The sequence below is a fragment of the Staurois parvus genome, unplaced genomic scaffold (assembly GCF_062004578.1).
Source record: "Staurois parvus isolate SC_StPar_1 unplaced genomic scaffold, SC_StPar_1.0 ptg000006l, whole genome shotgun sequence".
Taxonomy (NCBI): Eukaryota; Metazoa; Chordata; class Amphibia; order Anura; family Ranidae; genus Staurois; species Staurois parvus.
The window spans coordinates 10,944,718-10,969,680 of record NW_028317802.1 but is presented as its reverse complement, the minus strand read 5'-3'; the positions used below and the strand labels follow the sequence as shown (position 1 = coordinate 10,969,680).

The window sequence follows — 24,963 nt, the reverse complement described above, 5'->3', positions numbered from 1 at the left end:
TCCTTCGCTTTCACCACATATGCCTAAGCCTTTAATTTTCTTTCATCATGTGTTTTTCATAATGTTCCTCAATAAATGTACCACATATTGTGCTTAGAGGTGCTTTTCTCCTTTTTAGATATTGCCAAATTACCTGTGGGGCCATATTAAACCTGAATATGGGCTGCAATTGTCCCTCTGGCCGGATTTTGACAGGCCTGCCTTAATATAACTCGTACAGTATACAAGCTGTGGATTCTGACACAAAAGACTATGCTAAAATAACTTATTAATATATAGTGCAAATACTGATGTACGACCAGTGTCTTCTTTTTTTTTTTTAATTAACACACTAACTGGTGTTCTTTGTGCTCAAAAAATGTTTAATTATGAGCAGTATAAGGAGTTTACGTTAGAAGTAAATGTTAGAGACAATGGACCTTCATTACTGAACTCCAATACAGCAATCATATCTGCATAATCAATAAATATGGAAACATTCCAAAGATTTTGTATTCGTTATTAGAACATGATGGCTCACCTGTGTTTGAAATTGTTCGATTCATATGATATTTTTTATATCGTTCCCTAATAATACAAATGTTTTTAATGGTTTCAGACTTTGAACAGGATGCATGGCTTTCCCACTATTTTATGCATTTTTGCAGAAGCATTTTAATACATTAAATAAATAAATAGTGCAGCGCTAAACCATAAATCTAAAATAAATATATATATATAAATAAATAAAAAATAAATATATATCATATAAAAGTGCAACCGTGCAAATACAGTATTAATTCAATAAAGTGTAACACATGTATTCCCCCCGGGAGTAATCAAAATGACCAAGTGATCAAATATATTCAATAAAGTGCAATACGTGTATTCCCTACGGGAATGATCACAGTGACCAAGTGATCAGAGCAAACAATATATCACAATACACTCTAATACAAATCTCCACTTATTGTGAACATGTCCATATATATAGTGTCCAATACACCATCTTCATGCAGGTGATATCAAGTGTCCACACTGTGTGTATCCAAAAATAGCTGCAATGGCCCCTCACCTCCTTACATAGATCCTACAGGGTCAGCTCGCTTTGGGAAAAGACACCACTCAGGTGTATAACAGGATCCTCCCCAGCGATGTATACTCTATCAACAGCTTCCTCTCTGGTTCATGTATAAATAGAAGACTCTCATAGTGTAAAACCGCAATTTATTATATACACTGTATATAGAGATATCCACTCACATGATTATTCATCTTTCATATGGCTCCTATACCTCATGCTATGCCTGCCTTGCACGGGTATTAGATATAGGGGTTTCAAATATGGCCGCCATGCCGGAAATGACGTCACCCCGCTCCCAGAATCCTCCTTGCGTATCGATGCGTTGCGTGAAGCAACGCGTCGGTACGCGAGGAGGATTCTCAGACTCTGGACTCTGTCAGACTCTGGACATAGTTCTTGGCTATCATCCTTTCATACAAATGCATGAACTATTTTAGTTCGTCAATAGTGAACACACAGGTAGAATAACAACTTTTCCAAAATCTAATGCATTCTCTTTGCAACAACATAAGTAAATGTGTTCAGAAATTTAGTCTTTGTACTTTTACACTACACTTTTTCATTCTACTCTGTCAAGCAATAGACTTTGCTTTTGGTGGTCTAGTGAGGCAACATAGTAACAGTGATACTTAGACTAACAAAAAAGAGAAACCTCCATCAAGTTCTAACCTATTCTAGGGAATTCATAATTCTGTTGTCCCTTAAGAAGCCAAAATAAACAGCACTTTGGAGTAGGTTCCAATTTACTATCACAGTGCATGCATTTTTGATGCAGAAAAAATGCACTGGACTGCATCTGGTGTGAACCAGCCCTTAAGATAGTTCAAATGTTTATATAGCTGTCTGGAATTTCACATTGAAAGCTTCTCGGCATTTAACTGCACAGTGGAAAAATAACTTATTCTAGAGTTCTGAAGGCAGTGTACAGTAAGTTTTTTGAACTGTCCCAATAACTTTTTTCTGTCCTTTTTCAATTACTACACACCGAAAAGATTGACAAGATAACTAAAATAATCTGCTGCTTTTAAATATATGATTAGGCTGTAATTCTGTAACTGATATTCTGTGATTATTATATGATTTATTTACAGTGTACTTCACCCTTTTCTTATAACAAACTAATATTGCAGTTCCTCAGTTTAGCCTCAGAGCGCCGCTATTTGACCAGTAAGTAGTGGTAGGCAGGGAAATCCAATGATATTTTTATCCTTTACTCATACTGCAGATCAGCAAGAAGAGACATTTTCTAGATTCTGTCTGCAAATCATTCTTATTTTAACCGATGGACAACATTTAGTTTTTGAATCTCACCTCTCCACTGGATTAAAGAAGAATATGTGATTTAATACCTCACAAAGAGACTTAAAATAGAGTCAGATGGCAAGTAATATTTCCCTTCTTATTTTATGACTGTGACTTTCTTATTTTATGACTTAGTTATTCAGTCTCAGGTCATATTCATTATTCCAATGTAGAAGAAATTAGAAATGACTCTGTTAAAGCAAATATTGCAGATTATCCTATATGTAGATAATCTATTTTATAGATTAGATATAAGCAAGCTCTTATATAGAAAGCTGTAAATATTACACTATCACATTTTATATAAAGGTGATGGAATCATCTATGTAAAGGACAGAATAGACAAAGAGACATTGTTTGGGGTTTCAGCTACCTGTGCTTTAAACCTTAATGTTGTGGCTGGAAAAATAGTATAGTCAGAACCAGGGGCGGACTGACAACTCATTGGGGCCCCCAGGCAATAGGAGATCATGGGGCCCCTGTGTCCTTGCCCAAACTCAAAAAAGCCTATGAAAAAGGTACCAGGGGCATCTCATGGGGCCCCCTACTGACCCCGGGCCCTTGGGCAGTGCCCGAGTTTCCAAATGGTCAGTCCGCCCCTGGTCAGAACAGCTGTATGTAGTTTAGAATAAAAATAAACATTAGCTGCTCTGGATGTACATCTGACTAACAGGGTTTAAAGCAATCATTTGAATGTGTCTACCCTCTGTCCTGAAATGAGGAATAATCCTCTTATTTTTGGTATATTGAATTGGAATGAGACATTTGAATACCTTCTGTTTCAAGAAAAGTTTACTGTTCTAGGCACTGATTAGAGTGAGCACTTATTTACTGCTTTGCCTTTTCTCCATATGGTTAATATGTCATCATTTTTCAAGATTTGTTCTAGAGATCATCAAAGTGAAAGTGATAGAAACTACAGTATATCATCAGAAACTAGACTGAGGATGCTGAGGATCCTGACATTGGTGTTAAGCTAAGTGGCAGTAAGCATTGTACATTGGCCAAGAAAACAAGAACAGATGGAGCTAAATATTCAGAAACAGTGTTAGAGAACTCTTTAGATCGCGAAAAATTGATTCTTCCTGAAGTAATCTTGAAGCTCTGGATGGAAGAGGTCCAGTTAGAACTGGTGCAAACTTATTTAATGTTGTTATTCTGGGTGCCAATAATAATATTCAGTATTTATTCAAGAGTTGTACATAGTTAGTGAAGGTATAAATATCACAATCAACAACAACAGTCATTACAGTGATAGCCACTGACAAAAATTAAGGATCCAAAGCTCAGATTACATATTCTTTTGGTAAAACCTTACATAATACATATGCTAGTTTCTTATTAGCCATATGAATGACAATTCTCCGATTGTATCCATTGCCTTATTGTCTTCTTCTCATTTTGGAAATTCTTCACTTAGAACAATTGTAACTTTTATTAGATTCCATGATTGAAAGTTCAGAGGAAATGGAGAAGTTGGCAGGTATATCATGGAAAATCTCAGTTCCTTTCATACACGTAACAGAAGCATCTTATTTCCTAATAAATTAATACATTGGTGAAATCAGGACATGTATCTTTTAGCAAAAAGGACATTCTGAATCATGGTATCCCTTCCCTTGTTCCACTGTTCTGCTGCCATAGTCCAATTCCAGCAACATTGTGTATGTGATGTATCCCAGAAGCCTGTATAAGCAAGGTATATCTTTCTCCCATAGCCAAGAAAACCAGCATTAGATTAAAAAAAAAGAAAAAGCCAGCTTTTTATATGGGGGGAGGGGGGACCTAAAGTCCTTTAAGGTGGTAGTGATCCAATGTAAGTCTTTCTGTTGCAAACAATTTTCAACTGGTAGTTCCCAAAATTAGATAATAAAAATCCTCTGCCACATTTGCACATGTGTCTAGAATATCTTTAGCATTTATGTCTGTGTTATTAAAGTACCTAATATGGTGTATATCATAATAAAATTCAGAGATGCAATACCTAAACCTTAGTCTAAGTCATCCTGTTGATCCATGAATACTCTTCATGGATAGTTATGGGACCCTGTCACTGCTCTATTCATACATTTGTGCAGGTTTGGATCCAGCAGACAGTGATGTTGATTTACTAAATTAAAATAGGCTGTTAACTTTGCATGAACATTTTCCCTTAGCTTAGTAAATAAAATGATGCTGTATTGACTTCCATCATCCAGTCATGTGCAAGCAAAACTACTGTTTTTTTTTTATTTTCATTCCTTTGCAAATTGAAAATTCCCTTGCAACATGAATGCCTTTAAAAATCTACCCCAGTGACTCTGCCTATATGCCAAATCAAAATTTCCCTATGGAGGATTTAATTTACAGATGATTCTGGACTTGTAAATGAGGACCTAAAAGAAGCTGTACATGCTAATAGTGTCACCAAATCATAATGTCACTGTGGAATATTTATGACATAGTGATTCAGAACTTGGAGATGAGAGCATAAAGAAACTGTACATACCAACATTGCCATACAGGTAAGTGTCTAAAATATTTTTTTTAGCTAAGCATTCGGTATACTGTAATGTTGAATGATTTTAAACATTATATACAGTACCTTTTTTTTATATATTTTATAAGCAGTTATAGTGATTTTACACAAAAATATCTTTATATTTACATTTTGCACTGTTCTGATACACCATTATAAATCAACTATATAAAACCTTTTAAAATTATGAAGAATTTGAAGAAACCTCTCGTGTATCGTTTTGTTACTGTATTGTCTCATGCACTGTCGCCCACTATAATGTAAAGCGCTGAGCAAACCTTTTGGCGCTATATAAATACTGTATAATAATAAATGCAATAGACTGGAAAGTACTGCCGATAACTGGCAAGTCTGAAAGGATTGCATCTACACTGATAATCAGGGCCCTAATTATCAGTGCCCTGATTACCAGTGCAACCCCAAAAGTGCCCATCAGTGCTCAGCAGTGCTGCCAGTCTGTGTCCAGCAGTGATGCCACTGCTCTGTGCTCTGCCCCTCCAGGGCTCACTGGAGGGCCGAACTATGGAAGGAGCAGGAGCAACTGGTTCAGGCTGCCAGTATGGAGAAAGGAGAAGGAGAAAGTTTCAAACTTCCACTTCATTTCTTATGATGATTGCCAATATTATCTTAAATTTGGGTTAGTGCTTTAGTCCTGAGGAAATAAATAAGTCTCTCACAGGTATTTCAATTTATTAGGTGAAATTTTCAATTGTTAGATTTTTTGCCAAGCAAATCATCTAAAAACAATTCAGGCTAGGGTAAACTGCACTTATTAGGGTGTATGGTTTACTTACCAGTGCATTCAGTTCTCCTTTAAAGACAACCCCCCCCCCCCAAACCAAGCCAAACCAAGATCTGGTTCAAGTTCTATACTAGTATGCTAAACCATTTGAAAACAGATTTGTTTGTATACTTAAGCATTTCTTTATTGAAGTGCAGATACTAATGTCTATATACAAATATTCTAAATCAGCAATGTTTTAATAGAAATTAGGCTATTCTTATTATTATTATTCTTATTATTATTTTATATGATTTAACTATAGGATTTATGCTAATCATCTGAAAGTTTACCACAGTTTTTTTTAATGGAATGTTTAGTTAATGCAGGATTTTTATGTAAAGGGTGTCTTCATATTGCCATTTGTAATCAGGTGTGTCACAAATTACAATTATACTATATTGCCAAAAGCACTGGGATGCCTGCCTTTACACGAACATGAACTTTAATGGCATCCCAGTCTTTGTCTGTAGGGTTAAATGTTGAGTTGGCCCACCTTTTGCAGCTAGAACAGCTTCAACTCTTCTGGGAAGGTTGTCCACAAGGTTTAGGAGCGTCTATGGGAATATTTGACCATTCTTCTAGAAGCATATTTCTGAGCTCAGGCACTGATGCCAGACGGGAAGGCCTGGCTCACAGTCTCCGCTTGAAGTCATGTTGGAACAAGAAGGGGTCATCTCCAAACTGTTGCCACAAAGTTGGGAGCATGAAATTGTCCAAAATGTCTTGGTATGCTGATGTCTTTAAGAGTTCCTTTCACTGGAACTAAGGGCCAAGCCCAACCCCTGAAAAACAACCCCACACCATAATCCCCCTTGGCACAATGCAGTCAGGCAAGTCATTCCCTTGGCAGCCTCCAAACCCAGACATGTCCATAGGATTTCCATACAGGGAATCATGATTTATCACTCCAGAGAACACGTCTCCACTGCCCTAGAGTCCAGTGGCAACATGCTTTACACCACTGCATCTGACGCTTTGCATTGCACTTGGTGATATAAGGATTGGATGCAGCTGCTCGGCCATGAAAACCCATTCCATGAAGCTCTCTACATACTGTTGTGCTAATCTGAAGGCCACAGGAAGTTTTGAGGTCTTTAGCTATTGACTCTGTAGATAGTTGGTGACTTCTGAGCACTATGCGCTTCAGCATGCACTGACCCCGCTTTGTCATTTTCCGTGGCCTAGCACTTCATGGCTGAGTTGCTGTTGTTCCCAGTTGCTTCCACTTTGTTATAATACAGCTAACAGTTGACTGTGGAATATTTAGTAGCAATTTATTGCACAGGTGACTTATTGCACAGGTGACAACCTATCACATACCACGCTTGAATTCACTGAGCTTCTGTGAGTGACCCATTCTTTCACAAATGTTTGTAGAAGCAGTCTGCATGCCCTGAGGCTTGATTTTATACACCTGTGGCCATGAAGGTGATTGGAACACCTGAACACCATAATTTGGAGGGGTGTCCCAATACTTTTAGCAATATAGTGTATGTCATGCAAAGTGTTCATATGTAAAAATAGAAGGTAACCAGCAGTATTTGATTAAGAAATATCTTTTTAGAACTTCAGTTCCTAACCTTGATCAGCCCCTGCCTACAAACATGTGTTCACTGAAAATTAATTCTCCAACAGTTGAAAACATAGTGGCTGTTTCTTTGATAGAGATGTTTATTAATTTTTTTTTTTTGTTGGATGTTGGTTTGATTGATTGCGCACAAGTATTGGTAATTTTATTTGTATTTGTTTTCATATGCATCTATGTATTTATGATTGATGGAATTTTGATTTGATAGTAAGTGAAGTGTTTTATGCTAGGACGAGTAGCGCCACACATTGATTAATCAATTTTCAGTATTCTTTCATATTAAAAACGAGAATTATGGTTTCATTTGATTTCTGTGTATTGCCATTTTAACAGATGTCACAACACATAATGTGTTTAAATAAAATGAAAATAAACATACTTTTTTACTTCAAAGTTTTTTAGTAAATAATTTAATCTGGATTGAGCTATTGGTAGTTATTATTGGTAGCTATTGGTATTATTAAGTAACTTCAGATTTTTTTAATGATCTGCTTAACGCAAATTTTTTTAATTAGTGCACATTTAAATCTAATGAAAAACATAAATGGCACAAGTATTTGAATGAGAAAATGTTTTTTGAAGTGCAATTCCTAGCTTTGGCCTCAGAGTGCTGCTGTTAGACCAATAAGCAGAGGAATGCAGAGCAGGAGATGGTATTTTTTGTGCTGCTGGTATGTTATTCACTAGCTCATACTGCATACAACATAGCTGAGAAAGGAATACATTCATTGTCTAAATTTTCTCTGCACAGAAGCCTCTTGTTTGCAACCACAAAATGTAAATTATTGTATGAGCATTTCAACTGCAGAGCTAAAAAATGGATAATATGTAACACCAGATGACGATTCCCAAAGAAATCAAATGGCAGGTAATATTTTCTTCTTATTTTCCTGGTTGTGTCATTCAGTCTCTGGTCAGATTCATTATTTTTTGCAGAAGAAATGAGAAAGTACTCTGTTATAGGGAATGTTGTAGATGATCTTGGGTTAGATATTAAACAGCTCTCAGCTAGAAATTTGCGGATTGTATCTGATATTTCAGAGAAATATTTGTGTGTAGATTTAAACAATGCAAATATTTATGGAAAGAACAGGACAAAGATACACTGTGTAGGACACCAAATGGAAGATACCTCACATTTACTTATGATTAATTGAAAATAATAATATTTGTTTATTAAATTTCCTTAATGTTATGTTATTGCATTTCCTTAGTGTCAATGTTTTTTCGTGATACCATGACTATAGAAATTATTGAGCTTATAATACCCAGAGTTAGATTTGCTTTGGAAAGTGCACAAAGATGTAGATTTTGGTATGAATTCAGTGAAAGTTCAGTGATAGTCATCATTTTGCATTAACTGAAATTGATTTTTTATGTTCTGGTTGGAGGAAAGGACATTAAAACTGCTATGGCCTTAAATAAAGTAATAATTAAATATGCCAATGAAACTGCTCCAATAGTTACTCAAGAAAAGTATGATGTTAGAATCGATGGGAAGTTTACAATCAACTCAAGCATATTTACAGTAGAGGCAACAAAGATGAAGGCACCTATACACAGATCTCATATTAATCAAGTAAAACTTCAGAAAGCGTTCAATATAAAAGGGGAAATAATACTAATAAAAATTAGATTTTGAGGAACTACAGATTTATGAAATATCTGAACAAGCCAAGGATGGAATAGGTACTATTTAAAGTACTGCAAAGTAAGTACTAGTAGATGTAACATATGATAATGCTCCCGGATATCTCTCACTTCTTTATCATCTCCTAATTCCTCAGAATTCAGCACCTAGATAGTGATTGCTGTCGTAAGTGTCAAAGATCGAGATTTTGGAGAAAATGGGGACATTGACTGTTAGATATTACAGAACAGATTACAGTCAGTTCATGCATTCCACAAATTGGTTACCACAAATGCAATGGACAGAGAAACAGTAATATAATATCACTACTGTAGCTACTGACAGAGGATCTCCTTACCTTTCTAGTAGAAGAACCAGCAAGATTGTTTTTAATTGACAGTCCATCAACATTTATAAAATCTACTTATGTTGCTTATATACCAGGGAATGACATGCCAAGTGCCTCAATTTATGTTTACATTTCAGATTCTGATGATGGGTACAATGCTAAAATTGTCTATTTAATTTTAAATAGAAAGACAAAAGATCGCTAGGTGTCTACTTATCTATGAATCATTAGGGAAAAAGACTTTCTTTCCCTGAATCTAAACCTCTGTAAAGTAATACCACTTTGTTTATCTGAATGGTAGATCTAAAAAAAATGCTTAACAAAATTGTTGTACCCATGAGCATAAAATAACTTAGATGTGTTTATGATAGTTCCTTTACATCTGAAAATGATTTTTAATAGCAAAGGTATTTGCAACGGATGATGACTGTGGACACAATGCTTGACAGTCTTATCATTTCTTGCAAGTCTCAGACCATTTTTTTTCATCATTAATGAACACACTGGAAAAATCAAAACCCCGCTAATTTTTCAGGAAAAGGATGCATTAAATTACAATTATTGTCATGCAAAGGACAATGGAAAACCATCGCTATTAGCTACTATCACCTTACTTCTAGTTAATATTAATAATCTTCAGTAAGTTGCTCCCAGAATTAATAATTATATAAAGGATGAAGAGTCTAGTTCAAATTTACACTTCCACTTTATTGTTGGCTTAGCTCCAATTGTCACCGGTGGTTCAGAATTTGGGAATGAAAGCTGAAAAGAAAAATGGGCTACATATCATATTGACCATGAAAGCCTTATTCTGTACAAATTATAGTTTATTCAGGTTTATGCTATTTACCATTGTCTGAATGTTTTTATTAATATTGATATGTGAGATATTTAATATATGTGATATATATACGTGCAGAAAATGATAGACTGCTCAGCTAAAATGATTGCAAACGCTTTAAAATGGCAACCAAAACCTGAAAGACGTGGAAGAAAGTGAAAAACTACCATTCAAATGGATAGAAGAATAGCCAAAATGGCAAGGACTCAGCCAACAATCAGCTCCTGAAAGATCAAAGAAGGTCTAAAGTTACCTGTGAGTACTGTTACAATTAGAAGATGCCTATGTGAAGCCAAGCTATCTGCAAGAAGCCCCCGCAAAGTCCCACTGTTGAAAAAAAGACATGTGCTGAAGAGGTTAAAATTTGCCAAAGAGCACACTGACTGGCCTAAAGAGACATGGCGCAACATTTTGTGGACTGATGAAAGTAAGATTGTTCTTTTTGGGTCTAGTGGCCGGAGACAGTTTGTCAGACGACCCCCAAACACTGAATTCAAGCCACAGTACACTGTGAAGACAGTGAAGCATGGTTGCGCAATCATCATGATATGGGGATGTTTCTCATACTACGGTGTTGGGCCTATTTATCGCATACCAGGGATCATGGATCAGTTTGAATATATCAGAATACTTGAAGAGGTCATGCTGCCTTATGCTGAAGAGGAAATGCCCTTGAAATGGGTGTTCCAACAAGACAACAACCCCAAACACACCAGTAAACATGCAACATCTTGGTTCCAGACCACCAAGATTGACGTCACGGAGTGGCCAGCCCAATCCCCGGATTTTAATCCAATAGAAAACTTGTGGGGTGACATCAAAAATGCAGTTTCTGAGGCAAAACCAAGAAATAGAGAAGAACTGTGGAATGTAGTCCAATCATCCTGGGCTGGAATACCTGTTCACAGGTGCCAGAACTTGGTTGACTCCATGCAACACAGAAACAGTGCTTATACAACTAAATATTAATTAAGTGATTCAAAGGAAAGCAAAATCTTCAAAAATTTTTCAGTTTATATAGTGAATGTTTGAGTTTGTAAAGAAGAATACAAACACTGCTATTTTTTTGAACAGTCTAATATTCACTTTTCTTCCATTTTTTTAGAGGAACAATACAAATTTGATATATTTTTCTTCATGTTTTGATTTGGAATAGAATGTGTAGTGTTCCCAATGCATTTTTGTGTATGGAAATAAAAGCTATTAGAAGGATTTTGAGCTTTATTCACTTTTTTCAACACACTGCTATTATTTTGAACACAACTATATATATATATATATATATATATATATATATATATACAGTTGCAAGACAAAGTATGTGAACCCCTTGGGATTACGTGGAGTTTTGCATGAATTTGGCATAAAATGTGCTCTGAATGTCATCTAAGTCACAACAATAGAAGAACACAGTCTGCTGAACATAATACTACACAAACATTAGATGTTGCCATGGTTTAATTGCACATAACATGTAAACATTCACAGTGCAGGGAGGAAAAAGTATGTGAACCTTTGGACTTAATAACTGTTTGACCCTCCTTTGGCAGCAATAACCTCAACCAAACGTTTCCTGTAGTTGCAGATCAGACCTGTACAACGATCTGGAGTAATTTTGGACCACTCCTCTTCACAAACTGTTTCAGTGTAGCAATATTCTTGGGATGTCTGGTGTGAATAGCTCTCTTAAGGTCATGCCACAGCATTTCAATCGGGTTGAGGTCAGGACTCTGACTGGGCCACTCCAGAAGGCGTATTCTGTGCTGTTGCAGCCATTGTTTTGTTGAATTACTTGTATGCTTTGGGTCATTGTCCTGTTGCATCACCCATCCTCTGCGGAGCTTCAGTTGGCGGACAGATGGTTGTACCTTTTCCTTCAAAATGTCTTGATAAACTCTGGAATTCATTTTCCCATCAATGACAACAATCCGTCCAGGCCCTGAGGCAGCAAAGCAGCCCCAAACCATGATGCTCCCTCCGCCATGTTTTACAGTGGGGATGAGGTTTTGATGTTGGTGTGCTGTGCCTTTTTTTCTCCACACATAGTGTTGTGCATTCTTCCCAAACAACTCAATCTTGGTTTCATCTGTCCACAGTATATTTTGCCAGTAGTGCTGTGGAACATCCAGGTGCTCTTTTGTAAACTTCAAACGTGCTGCAATATTCTTTTTGGACAGCAATGGCTTCCTCTGTGGTGTCCTCCCATGTACTCCATTCTTGTTTAATGCTTTCCTTATTGTAGATGTGTCAACAAAAATGTTAGCATGTGCCAGAGATTTCTGTAGGTCGTACGTTCAGAGCACATTTTATGCCCAATTCATGCAAAACTCCACGTAATCCCAAGGGGTTCACATACTTTTTCTTGCAACTGTATATACACTATGTGGCCAAAATCATTGGATTTAGGTGTTCCAATCACCTCCATAACCACAGGTGTATAAAATAAAGCACCTAGGCATGCAGACTGCTTCTACAAACATTTATGAATGAATGGGTCGCTCTCAGGATCTCAGTGAATTCAAGCATGGTACAGTGATAGGTTGCCACTTGTTCAATAATTCCATCTGTGAAATTTCCTTTCTACTAAATATTCCATGGTTAACTGTTAGTGGTGTTATAACAAAGTGGAAGCACCTGGGAACAACAGCAACTCAGAAACGAAGTGGTAGGCCATGTAAAATGACAGATGGTCGGCACATGCTGAAACGCACAGCACGCAGAAGTCGCCAACTGTCTGCAGAGTCAATAGCTAAAGACCTCAAAACTTTGTGTGGCCTTTAGTTTTGCACAACAACAGTACTTAGAGAGCTTCATGGAATGAGTTTCCATGGCCAAGCAGCTGCATCAAAGTCTTACATCACCAAGTGCAATGCAAAGTGGCAGTTGCAGTGCTGTAAAGCATGCCACCACTGGACTCTAGAGCAGTGGAGATGTGTTCTCTAGAGTGATGGATCATACTACTCTGTCTGGCGATCCGATGAACGTCAAACCAAGACCTTTGAGTTTATATAATAAAATAACACATTTTAAAGTTTTGAAACTGCATTTATTTTTTTACATACTACCCTGCTACATTTAAATTCTGATCTGTTTAACTAATGCCTGAAAAGCTTTGGCGTAGAAAGATTTGTCAGTACACCTGAACCATCCTACGACAGCTTGCTTCACTTCATCATCAGTGTTGAACTGCTGACCTCTGAAGAACTCTTTTAGGGGTCCAAACAGGTGGAAATCACTAGGAGGTCTGGGCTGTAAGGTGGATGTGGCAATACCTCCCAGCTGAGTTGCTGTAATGTGCACTGCTTTGATGCTCATTTTAAATCTGGAGTGAAAAGATGTGCTCAGGTTTCATCACATGTAATTATGCGATCCAGAAAATTCTGGCCTTCCCTGTCAAAAAGCTTTTTCAAGTCAGTGCAGACTTCAAATCTTTGATGCTGGTTAAAAGTGGAAAGTCTCTTGGTACCCAGCATGCACTAATTTTTCAAAAATGTAAATGTTCGTAAATGATTGTGTTCACCGTTTCCACAGAAAGATTCATCTCTTGTGCAATTTAATGACAGGTTATGCATCGAATATCCAGGATCAGGTGTTCCACACACTGAATGTTCACAGGAATGACTTCTGTGGGCTGGGGACCACCATGACCGGGAGTGTCATTGACAGACGTACAGCCACCTTTGAAATGTTTACACCAGTCAAATGTAATACTGCGGCTGAACATCTCATCACCGTACTGTACTTGAAGTCTCCCGTAGATAGCCGTGGGTTTTACGCTTTCATTCACAAGAAACTTAATCAAAACACACTGTTCCATGCACGCACTAACATTGTTCTCTGCCACCTTTATTAATGGTCCAGAGACTTCCCCTGACATGTGCGTCGCCTAGCAGTAATAGAACACATTACCACTTACTACTGCATATAGTACCGCCATGCTAGCATCTCTTTTTAGCTTACCATACAATATTGTTTTCCTCTTCTTCTCATTATTATTGTTTTTATTATTTGTATTTATTTAAAATGTGTACCATGTAATAATAAAGCCCGAAACTGGATTACTATGATGTATACTGATGTTTTCAAGTTTGAAGTGTAGTTTCTATTATGTAAATATTGTTAGATAACTTAATTATATCTAAATGTAACTATATTAACTGTTACAGATGGAATTCAGTGCCAGTTTTAATTAGTAATTGTTTTTACTATAATATTAGAAATGTATATATTATATTTTGTGTTAGTTTGAACCAAGCTAATACTACCATACTATTATAATAAAATTTACTTTTAAGAATAAAATTATTTTTCTCATAGAGTAAAACACATTTAACTATGAGAATATTTTGAGCATGCACCATACCCCTTTTTTCGTAGTTACTGTAACTTTTTTTTATAATTTACAAAGTTATAATACCACAAAACATAAAATATTCAATATGTATTGATACCATCTACAACTAACTAGCATACATATACTAACATTATTTAAAAGTACTTGCAACATATTCACAACATAAATCATTAATAATTCAATATGGCACATATTTATGCAATATACATAATAAATTAAAACAAAATGCCCTAAATAAGTATTTGTTTAAAAGGAGTTATTTCCTCCATGCAATTCCACAGTTTTGCCTCAAAGTGCCGCTGTTTAACCAAGAAATGCACAGGACTGAAGATCTGTTACACATTTAAGATCTGCAAGAAAGGATACAGTCATTTTCTGGATCCATGTTAGCCAAAATACAAAGCATTTGCTCTCATTGCATACTATACCTAATTTCTTCACTGGATTGCTTTTTCCAAAAGGATTTTGAAGTGGATTTAGATACTGAAAATGCCTGAGATGAAAGAATATTTACAGACACACAACAAAGGAATCAAATGGCAAGTAACAGTTTCATTCCTATTTTCCTGGCTGTGGCATTCAGTCTTTGGTCAGATTCATTACTCTATTGTAGAAGAAATGAGAAAAGACTCTGTAATAGCAAATATTGCAAAAGATCTTGGATTAGAAATTATTAATCTGTCATCTAGAAAACTGCAGCTTGTGTCCCATGTTTCAGAAAAATACTTTTATGTGGATCTAGGTAATGGTAATCTGTTTGTAAAGAACAGGATAGACAGAGAGATGCTGTGTGGGAAAGCAACTATCTGCTCCATAACATTTGATGCAATGGTTGAAAATCCCTTGTATTTCTTCAATATCAATATAGAAATTCAGGACATAAATGATAATGATCCAATGTTTTTTCATGATACTATTACTGTAGAAATTATTGAATTGACTCTACCAGGTGCTAGATTTGCTTTACAAAATGCAGAAGATCCAGATATTGGTATTAATTCAGTACAAACGTACCAGCTCGGTGATAACCAATATTTCACTTTGTCTGAAAAAACAAGACCAGATGGAAGTAAATTTCCAGAACTTGTATTAGAGAAATCTTTAGATCGAGAGACACAAAATAGTCATGAATTAATTCTTACAGCTTTAGATGGGGGAAGCCCACTTAGGTCTGGGACATCCCTAATTAAAATAATTATTACAGATGCAAATGATAATGTTCCAATATTTGCTCAAGAATTGTATAAAGTCAGTGTCAATGAAAATGCTTCTATGCATTTAACCTTAATCAAGGTAGAGGCAACAGACAAAGATGAAGGCACCAATGCAGAGATCACATATTCATTTAGTAAAAGCTCAGAAAGCATTCATCATACAGGTATGTTTAGCATCAAATCTACAAATGGAGAAATTATAACAAACAGAAATTTTGATTTTGAGAAGATAAAGAATTATGAATTATCCATACAAGCCAAAGATGGAGGAGGCCTTGTCGCCTATGCCAAGGTATTAATTGAAGTTGTAGATAATAATGATAATGCTCCTGAGATTATCATTACCTCATTATCTTCTTCTATTCCTGAGGAATCTGAACCTGGAACAGTGATTGCTGTTGTAAGGGTCCTTGATCAAGATTCTGGGGAAAATGGGGAAATTGACTGCCAAATTACAGAGAAGGTACCTTTTGAGTTAATTCTGTCATCTAACAGATTCTATAAGATTGTTACTACAAAAATCATGGATAGAGAGAAAATATCTAACTACAACATAACTATTGTAGCTACTGACAGAGGCTCTCCCCCACTTTCCAATAGAAGAACCATCATATTAGAGATATCAGATACTAATGACAATCCACCAGTGTTTATGAAATCCACTTATGTTGCTTATGTATCAGAAAACAACTTACCTGGTGCCTTAATATACAGTGTAAAGGCTTCAGATCCTGATGCTGGTGACAACGCTAAAATTATGTATTCAATTTGTAATGCAAATACAGAAGGTCTCCCAGTTACCAACTATTTGTCTATTAATATAGAAACTGGAGTTCTCTATGCTCAGAGGTCATTTAATTATGAACAAAACAAAGAGTTTCTATTACAAGTAACTGCTAGAGACAATGGATCACCTTCTCTAAGCAGCAATATCACATTGATTATCAGAATTGTAGATCAAAATGACAATGCACCAAAAATCCTATACCCTTCACCAGAAAATGGCTTAGCTATGTTTGAGATGGTCCCTTTGTCCTCTGAACCTGGATCTTTAATAACAAAAGTTGTTGCAGTGGATGAAGATTCTGGACATAATGCTTGGCTGTCTTATCATTTTATACAAGTCTCAGAACCATTTTACTTTATCATTAATGAACATACTGGAGAAATCAGGACAACACGGATCCTTCAAGGAAAGGATATACTGAATCATAAAGCTGTGGTGATGGTAAAAGACAATGGAGTCCCTGCTCTTTCAGCAACTACCACCTTAAGTTTTGTTATTGCAGACAGTTTTCAGCAGGTGGTTCCTAAGATTAACAGCCATTCTCATGATGGAAATTCTGATTCAAATCTGCAGCTATACTTATTGGTTGCCTTAGCACTAATATCCTTCTTTTTTATCATAACTATTATGGTGTTTCTCATAGCAAAATGCAGAGCTTCGAAATCCTCAACAACTTCTTTTAGTACAAGTTTGTATCCTCCCATGGATCCAAGAGTGCTCTCCATGTATAGTGATGGAACATTATCACTCCCTTACCCATATAACTTCTGTGTGACTTTGGATTCAGCAGACAATGATTTTACTTATGTTCCACCAAATCAAAATGTCCCTGTGGAAAATTTAATTGATACTGATGAGTCAGGATGTGGAAAAGAAAATGGAAAGGAACCATTGACTGCCAATAGTGCTAACCAGGTGAGTCATCCATCATAATTATGATTTATGACACTATGAGCTGACTTTTGCCTTTAAAAATGTAATGTTGGTGACAATATCACTGATTGTGCATCAGGTTTTGGCATGTTATAACAAACAACATTATGGTACCACCACATAAAGTATCATTTGATACATGACAACCTACATGGTTCTTTTTTCTCATGTATTATTTATTATCATTATTTGCAAATTAATATGCTATTTTCTGTCAAATTTAGTAACAGTAAGATTAAAGTGATTAAAATTAGAGAAATATTTAATAAAGAGTCAAAGAAAGCATCTGTATGAAAACTAACTGGAAAGGTAGACCTCACAGACTTGTTAGCAAATACAATGTAGTTGATATTCACAGTTCACATATCCATAAAATCATTTCCTATCTAAACCCCCTGGAATACTGGAAAAACAAATGACCCTTTATTTTGAAACTAAGCTAATAATTCAAATATACATTTTTCATGGGCAAACAGATTGACATATTGCAACTTTTTGCTGCTGCATTTTAAAACCTAAAACATCTTCATGTGGGTGGCATGTGCACAGCAATCATAGCGAGTAAACATAAATAAAACTATGCTGCGCTGCAAACAAATAAATGAACAAAAAGCATATATGAAGGTGCATGGAGTGTGGTATACACTAAATATGAAATGAATGTCCATAAACCAAGTCCATATAATGTGAAATAATCAGTAATATTGTGAACAATCCAACTCTTCACAGCTCATTTGCTTCGTCATGTGCTCAAAACCCGCACCATTAGATTAGTGCTATAACCATGCAGGCAGTGTCACCTCAGTGCTCACAGAACACTCAACTCAGAGAAATCAAATTGAGCTTAATAATGCCACATCAGTAAGGATTCCTTCACTCTCCCGTTCATTAGCCTTGTAGAAATGATCAAACATCTTTGTACTTTCAAACAGCATCAAGCCAGATATGGGATTCGGTCCCTTTGGGGGGGGGGGTTCTTGGAGGTCTGAGACAATCACGCTCAATGAAGGAGACAAAAGGACACTCCAATGGCGCAGTATGTACTAACAAGGGTGTCTTTGTTATGTTAAAAGGTATTGCACTCACATGTAAATATAAGTAAAAATGCCATAAATCTGGTAAGAAACATCACAAGATAAGCTACACTTCCAGGTAGTGTTGGACACAGTTCACTTCTGCCCACAGCCGCACCCTTATGCGTTACATAATGCCCACCTGACTTCAACATCCCTCCCATGATGTAACACATAAGGGTATGGCTGTGGGCAGAAGTGAACTGTGTCTAACACTACTTGGAAGTGCAGCATATATATATATATATATATATATATATATATATATATATATATATCAAAGTAGAACAACCAAAACTCTTTTAATGCCTGTATTTATATATCAAACATAACATGTACATTTAAAAGTTAAGATATAGCATACGGCATCTCTACAGTATATCACACAAAATCAGCTGTTAATGTATGTGTTTAGTAGGAAATATCCCTTTAGAATCCCAAACTTTGGCCTCTGAGTGTTGCTTTAGAGCCATGAGCAAAAAATTATAGCACTGGAAATCCACTCGCATACACTACATAGCTGGAAGAAAACAACAAAACCAATTTCTTGATTTCTCCCTACTCAAGATAGCAAATTCTTTAAACCTATATAACTAGATTTAATGAGCATTTTTACTTTTCTGGATAAAAGAATAATGGCTGACACACAGCTTGAACAGACGTACAAAGAAATCAGATGGCAAGTAATGTTTTTCTTATTTTCCTACTTGTATCCTTCAGTCTCTGGTCAGTTTCACTATTTTGTTGTATATTCCGTTCTTGTTGAAATGAGAAAAGACTCTATTATAGAAAAAAAATATTGCAGAGTGATCTCGGACTGGATATTAAACAGCTCTCAGTTAGAAATCTGAAGATAGTCTGATGTATCATAGAAATACATGCATTTATATATATACAATGGAAATCTCTGATGTGGACAGAGACGTAGTATCCATATATAGTATCACTATTGTAGCTAAGGACAGATGATCTCCTCCACTTTCCAACAGAAGAACCATTAGAGTGGAAATATCAGATGTTGATGACAATCTATCATTATTTAATTATCATTTAATGTTGCATATATACCAGAGAACAGCATACCAGGAACTTCAATTTACAGTGTTAAAATTTTAAATCTCGATAATCTGAAGTTGTTAAAATTAAATTTTACACACAAATACAGGAGATCTACAAATGTCTACTTAACTATTTATCAGTAGAGAAACCGGAGTTCTGTATGCTCAGCTGTTTTATGATTATGAGCAGCACAAACACTTTCTTATACAAGTAACTGCTACAGGCTCTGGATTCCCATCTCTGAGCAGCAATGCCACATTTCTTATCTGAGTTGTAGGTCAAAAAAACAATACACCAAAAATTATGTACCCATCATAAGAAAATAACCTAGATGTATTTGAAATGGTTATCTTTATTTCTAAGCAATGTTCTTCAATAGCAAGGGTGTTTGCAGTGGATAAAGATTCTGGATATAATGCTTGACTGTCCTATTATTTCATGCAAGTCTCAGAACCATTTTACTTTATTAATAAGCACACTGGAGAAATCATGACATCACATGCCTTCCAAGAAAAGGATGTATTGAATTACAAAGCTGTTGTCATAGTGAAGGACAATGGAATCCCATCTCTCTCAGCTACTACCACCTGACCACCTCTAGCTGTCCCTGACAATGTCCAGCAAGTTGTTTACAGCATTAATAATGACATTAAAGACAAAACTTCTAATTCAAATATTTAACTTTATTTAGTGGTTGTCTTATCACTGATCTCTTTGATATTCAATGGTTTTTCTGATATCAAATGCAAGTATTCAAAATCCCCATCAGCCTTGGGATATTTAAGCACTGGTTTGATATGTTGATCCCAGAATGCTCTCCATGTGTAATGATGGAACATGATCACTTCCCTACCCATATAACTTCTGTGTGGCTTGGGATGCAGTAGATGGTGACTTTATTTTTGCATCACCAAATCAAAATGTTCCTGTTGAAAATCCAATGACACCAGTGATTTGGGCTTTGGGAATGAACATTTCAAAGAATTACTGGCTACTAATAATGTTTGCCAGGTAAGTCTGATGGATGAAATAAAACATCGCCTGAATTATTTGATAAAACATGCTATGCGAAGAAACTTGTGAGACATATTCTGAATCCCTCTATATAAAAATATGTGTTATTGTCGCCATGTGGCTTGCTTCTTTGAATTTTGGTCTGTTAATTTAATTATTACTATGCCGCTCCTTTGCAAAAAGTGGAATAGTTAACCTTTGCTCCAGAAACCCATGGCAATTATGTTTCCACTTTTTAGTATTCATTTTGGACTGATTTATATTTGTATGGAGTATGTTGGGGTTTGCTTGCACCAGGGATTGCAATTGTTCTTTGTTTTTCATAAGTACAGATGTTACAGTGCTAAATGCAAGAGTTTTTGGTCTCTACTTTGGGACCATTTTTGATATCCAATTGGTACTACCAACTTTTTCAAGAATTTGCCCCCCCCCCCCCCCCCCTCCACCACCAATGTTCTTTATTTTTGTTGTTGGACACAATAAAGGTGTTTGATTACTTTATGGAACTTTAATGGCAAATTGCTCTTTTATTGTTATATATGGCTAGACCCTTTAAATAAGCTACATTATGTTAATTAGTCTGTTATTCTGTATTATTTATTGAATGCATACTTTGTATTTTGCATCAAGGTAAAGTGCTAGAAAATTTTAGCTATTCAAATAATAATAATATTCATAATAATCTTCAGTGCTTTTACTGTTAAACAGTTTATTTCATAAGTACATTGGTAAAAAATACACATTTTAGAAAAAATAGAGTTTTTTCTTGCTGTAATAATGTTATGTACATGGATATTTGGAACAAATATAACGTAGGTGTTATCCCAAATTGAATGCAAAAGTGGAAAAACACTTTAAGCTTGCAAATCCAATATTTATCAATGATTATATGTGATTAGCATAACACAGTGCAGCTTCTTACCTAATTCCTGATTATCATTCCCTGCTTTTAATCAAGTATTCTTCATTCCTTTTTATTAACACTCCTTGTTTTCCCCTTAAATGTGCATTATTTTAGATATTAGACAGAATACAGATGTTTGTTTATTTAAATCCCTAAAACAACACTATAATGGTTTAATTCAATTTTGTTAGTATTAGATTGTAATTGTTTATTACTTTGAAAACATTTCTTATGACAAAGTTTATTATGACAAAGGATTTCCAGACAGAATGGCAGACTACATGCCTTAAGGTTCATTCTGTAATATTTTATAACATTATAATATATATTTGGACTAAACTATCTTGTATGGAATAAGTCACTGTTCTGAAAACTTCTGATTTCTTTCAACACAGCTGAGAATAATATTTTGCTAATGATTTGACAAGAAGGTCAGAGCCTTAATGTGAAATATTTTAAAAAGGAAAAAAGAATAAACTAGATAAAAAAAGAAATAGACCGAACATTTATACAAAAAGAAAAAAGAGGAAAAAGAAATTAAAAAAAGAAAAAAAAATTAGATTCAGTTACACAGGTCCTGAATTTTGGAGAGAAATTAAAAAAGAGCCTTTGGGTCCATGTATGTAAAAACTGTACTGTTTTATCTTTTTCATGGGACAGCAGACATTCAAGATCACAAATGGCATCTAATTCTACCACCAATTCCACCATTGACTGTATTGCAGTAGATTTCCAGTGTTGAGGAATTACAGCTCTTGATGCTGAAAGGAAATGTCTAAAGAGATTTTTGACTGATATAATATGAGAGAGCCTTATTTTGGGCGTATTATCAACTTTGGTCCCTGTTAACCTGTACTACAAATTAACAATCGTAGCCCCCAATTTTTTAATAGGAGGACATTCCCACCAAAAATGTGTCATAGTCCTCTTGACTCTATGGAAATGCCAACAGGTGTCAGGGACAGAGGGAAAGATACAATTCCATTTCTGAACTGTTATACCAACTGGTAATCAACTTCAAATTCTTCTCTTGTGCTTGTCTAAAGGAAGTCTGTGAGTTAAAATTAAACATTTATTCCATTCTTCTGGGGGTAATGTTAATACTAAGCTCTCTTTACCGGGTAACTGTATACAATAGAAAAGAAATGTATGACTGAGATTGTAAAATTTGATGACAGATATTAATGAGTAGGTGGAGTATCTTTTTAAATTTTTGCATACATTTTAAGGTCGACCCCAATCAAAGAAATAGTACAACATTTAGAACATAATGAATGATCCCTGTCGGGTGTAGGAAACAATGAGATATGAGCCTCTAATGATTGAGGTGGGAATTGTGTTCCTTTAGATGGTGAGTTGAAACCTTTTGTTAGATATGGTAGAAGGAGAATTTGGTAGGACTTATAAAATTTAAGGGAATACCCATCCGGGCCTGGGCTTTTGCCTGGTGGAGTAGATTTAATAGCTTGCCCAATTTCTTCTTCGGTGAATGGCATTTTCAAAGAGGAGCTTTTCTCTATGTCTAGGGATGGTAATCCAGTATCTTAATGAGGTATACTGTAATAACTACAATGATTTCTTCTCATGATTTAGTACCTCTTGAGTAGGTTATACAACTCTCTGTAATGGTCACATAATATTTGTAGAATTGCCGGAGAGGAAATTGTTTCTAAATTAGGGCCCATAAGATGGGAAATAAGCATATGTGAGAAACTCATCCAATAGTTTACCACATTTATTGCTAAATTTATATTTATGTATGCCAATTTAGTTTCAGATGTGCATGAGGACTCCTCATAAAGTTCTCTTAATCTTGATCATGTAGTTGATATTTCCAAAAGAATTGTCAGGGAAGGGAAATTTGTATGTTTGATTTCAAACTCACTGAATGTCTTTATAGTATTGATAATTTCAGCTACTCTTTCCTTTTTTATCCTAGTTCTTTGTTGAATATAAATCACTCTCAGCACTGCTTTAAGGGCTTCCCACTGGTTTAGTAGTGTAGTTGGGTTATCAGAGTGGTCTAAGAAATTTTTTTCTATTGTATCAGTTATTTTCTGATGGCATGCACAGTCTGTTAAAAGGAATTTGTTGAGTCACCATGTCTACTCACGAGTTGGTAAATTAGGTACTATTAAGGTTAAGGATATAGGAGAATTATCTAACCACACCACTGTTTCACTTGAAAGGGATCAGTATAGAGGACTATGGTCAGAAAAAATATAGTCCAATCGACTATACATTTGATGTATACATCCCATGTAATGAATGTTCAACATTGTACAGAAAGGTGGGAATTTTAAGCTGCTCAACAGACTTCAAACACTTAATATTGTCCTAAAATCATACAGAGCTTTATTCCATATTGTCATATAAAAAAAAACTACATCACATTAGTAGTTGTAAGAAATTTAAAACCAACATTATACTTCATGTGGCGTAAAGTTCACAATGCAACAATTTCAACTCTTTTTTTGTTAACCTGAAGTTGTCTATATGACTGTTTGGTGTGGTCCCCATTCAGCTACCGATCTTAAACTCTGGATTGTTTGAGGCGAGTAAGTTTACTAATTAATTTTTCTTGGACTCCTCAGTTCCTTTTGGTAGATGTAGGATATTTTGCCTGTTTAATACGTTGATATATATATTTTTTGTTTCCTTCGTCTATGCTGTATTGAGATGTTGACATATTAGTAGGGAGGTCTCTGTTAAGGACATCCTTGGCAGGTTAACCCTATAAAAACCTACATTTAGTACATGTAGTCATTAATTATGTATGATTATGATGTATTGATGACTCTGATATAATTTTTTGTAATTTTGCAAATCAAATTGTTTATTGTTATATTTTAGTTTTTTTCTAGTGGCAATTATATGCAACTATCTGTAAATCTCCTGAAGAAGCCAGAAAATTGGTGAAACATGTCAAGTTGGAATTGTTGCATTGTGAACTTTAAGCCATATGAAGTATCATGTTGATTTTACATTTTTTACAATTACTAATGTGAAGTAGTTTTTGTTATATGACAATATGGAATACAGCTTTGTATGATTTTAGTACAATATAAAGTATTTGAAGTCTGTTGAGCACCTTAAAAATCCCCTCCTTTCTGTACAATGTTGGATATACATTTGCTGAGCTGAAGAGTAGAAGGTATAGTTTTGTGGATGTGGATGAAGAATCATCCAAACATCACTCAAGTTTAATTCATGTTTACTGGATTTCACTGATCTAAATTTAGGAAAATAAATTGAGGAACTGGAGGTGGAAGTATCTAAATGAGTGTCTAAAGGGAGATTAAAGTCACTTCCTTCAATGAGCTTCCCCTAAGCAAGTTGAAATAAAGTTTGCAAGTAGGTAGTAGCTGTTGTAGTTTGATTAATGTTTGGAAGATACAAATTAGCTACAGCAAACTTAATATCCCACAACATAAATTTCATAAAAACATACAACCCTCAAGGTTCAACATGATAATCTATTGCATTTACTAGGAGAGTTTTCTGGAATGCCATATACAGTATACTCCTTTAGCTTTTTGAACTGGACTTG

At 35.4% G+C, this 24,963-nt stretch overlaps 1 pseudogene; it reads left to right on the top strand.

The window, feature by feature from the left end:
- Window positions 1–14,918: 14,918 nt before the first annotated feature.
- Window positions 14,919–17,363, top strand: LOC149474336 (protocadherin gamma-B7 pseudogene; annotated as a pseudogene).
- The last annotated feature ends 7,600 nt before the right edge of the window (window positions 17,364–24,963 follow it).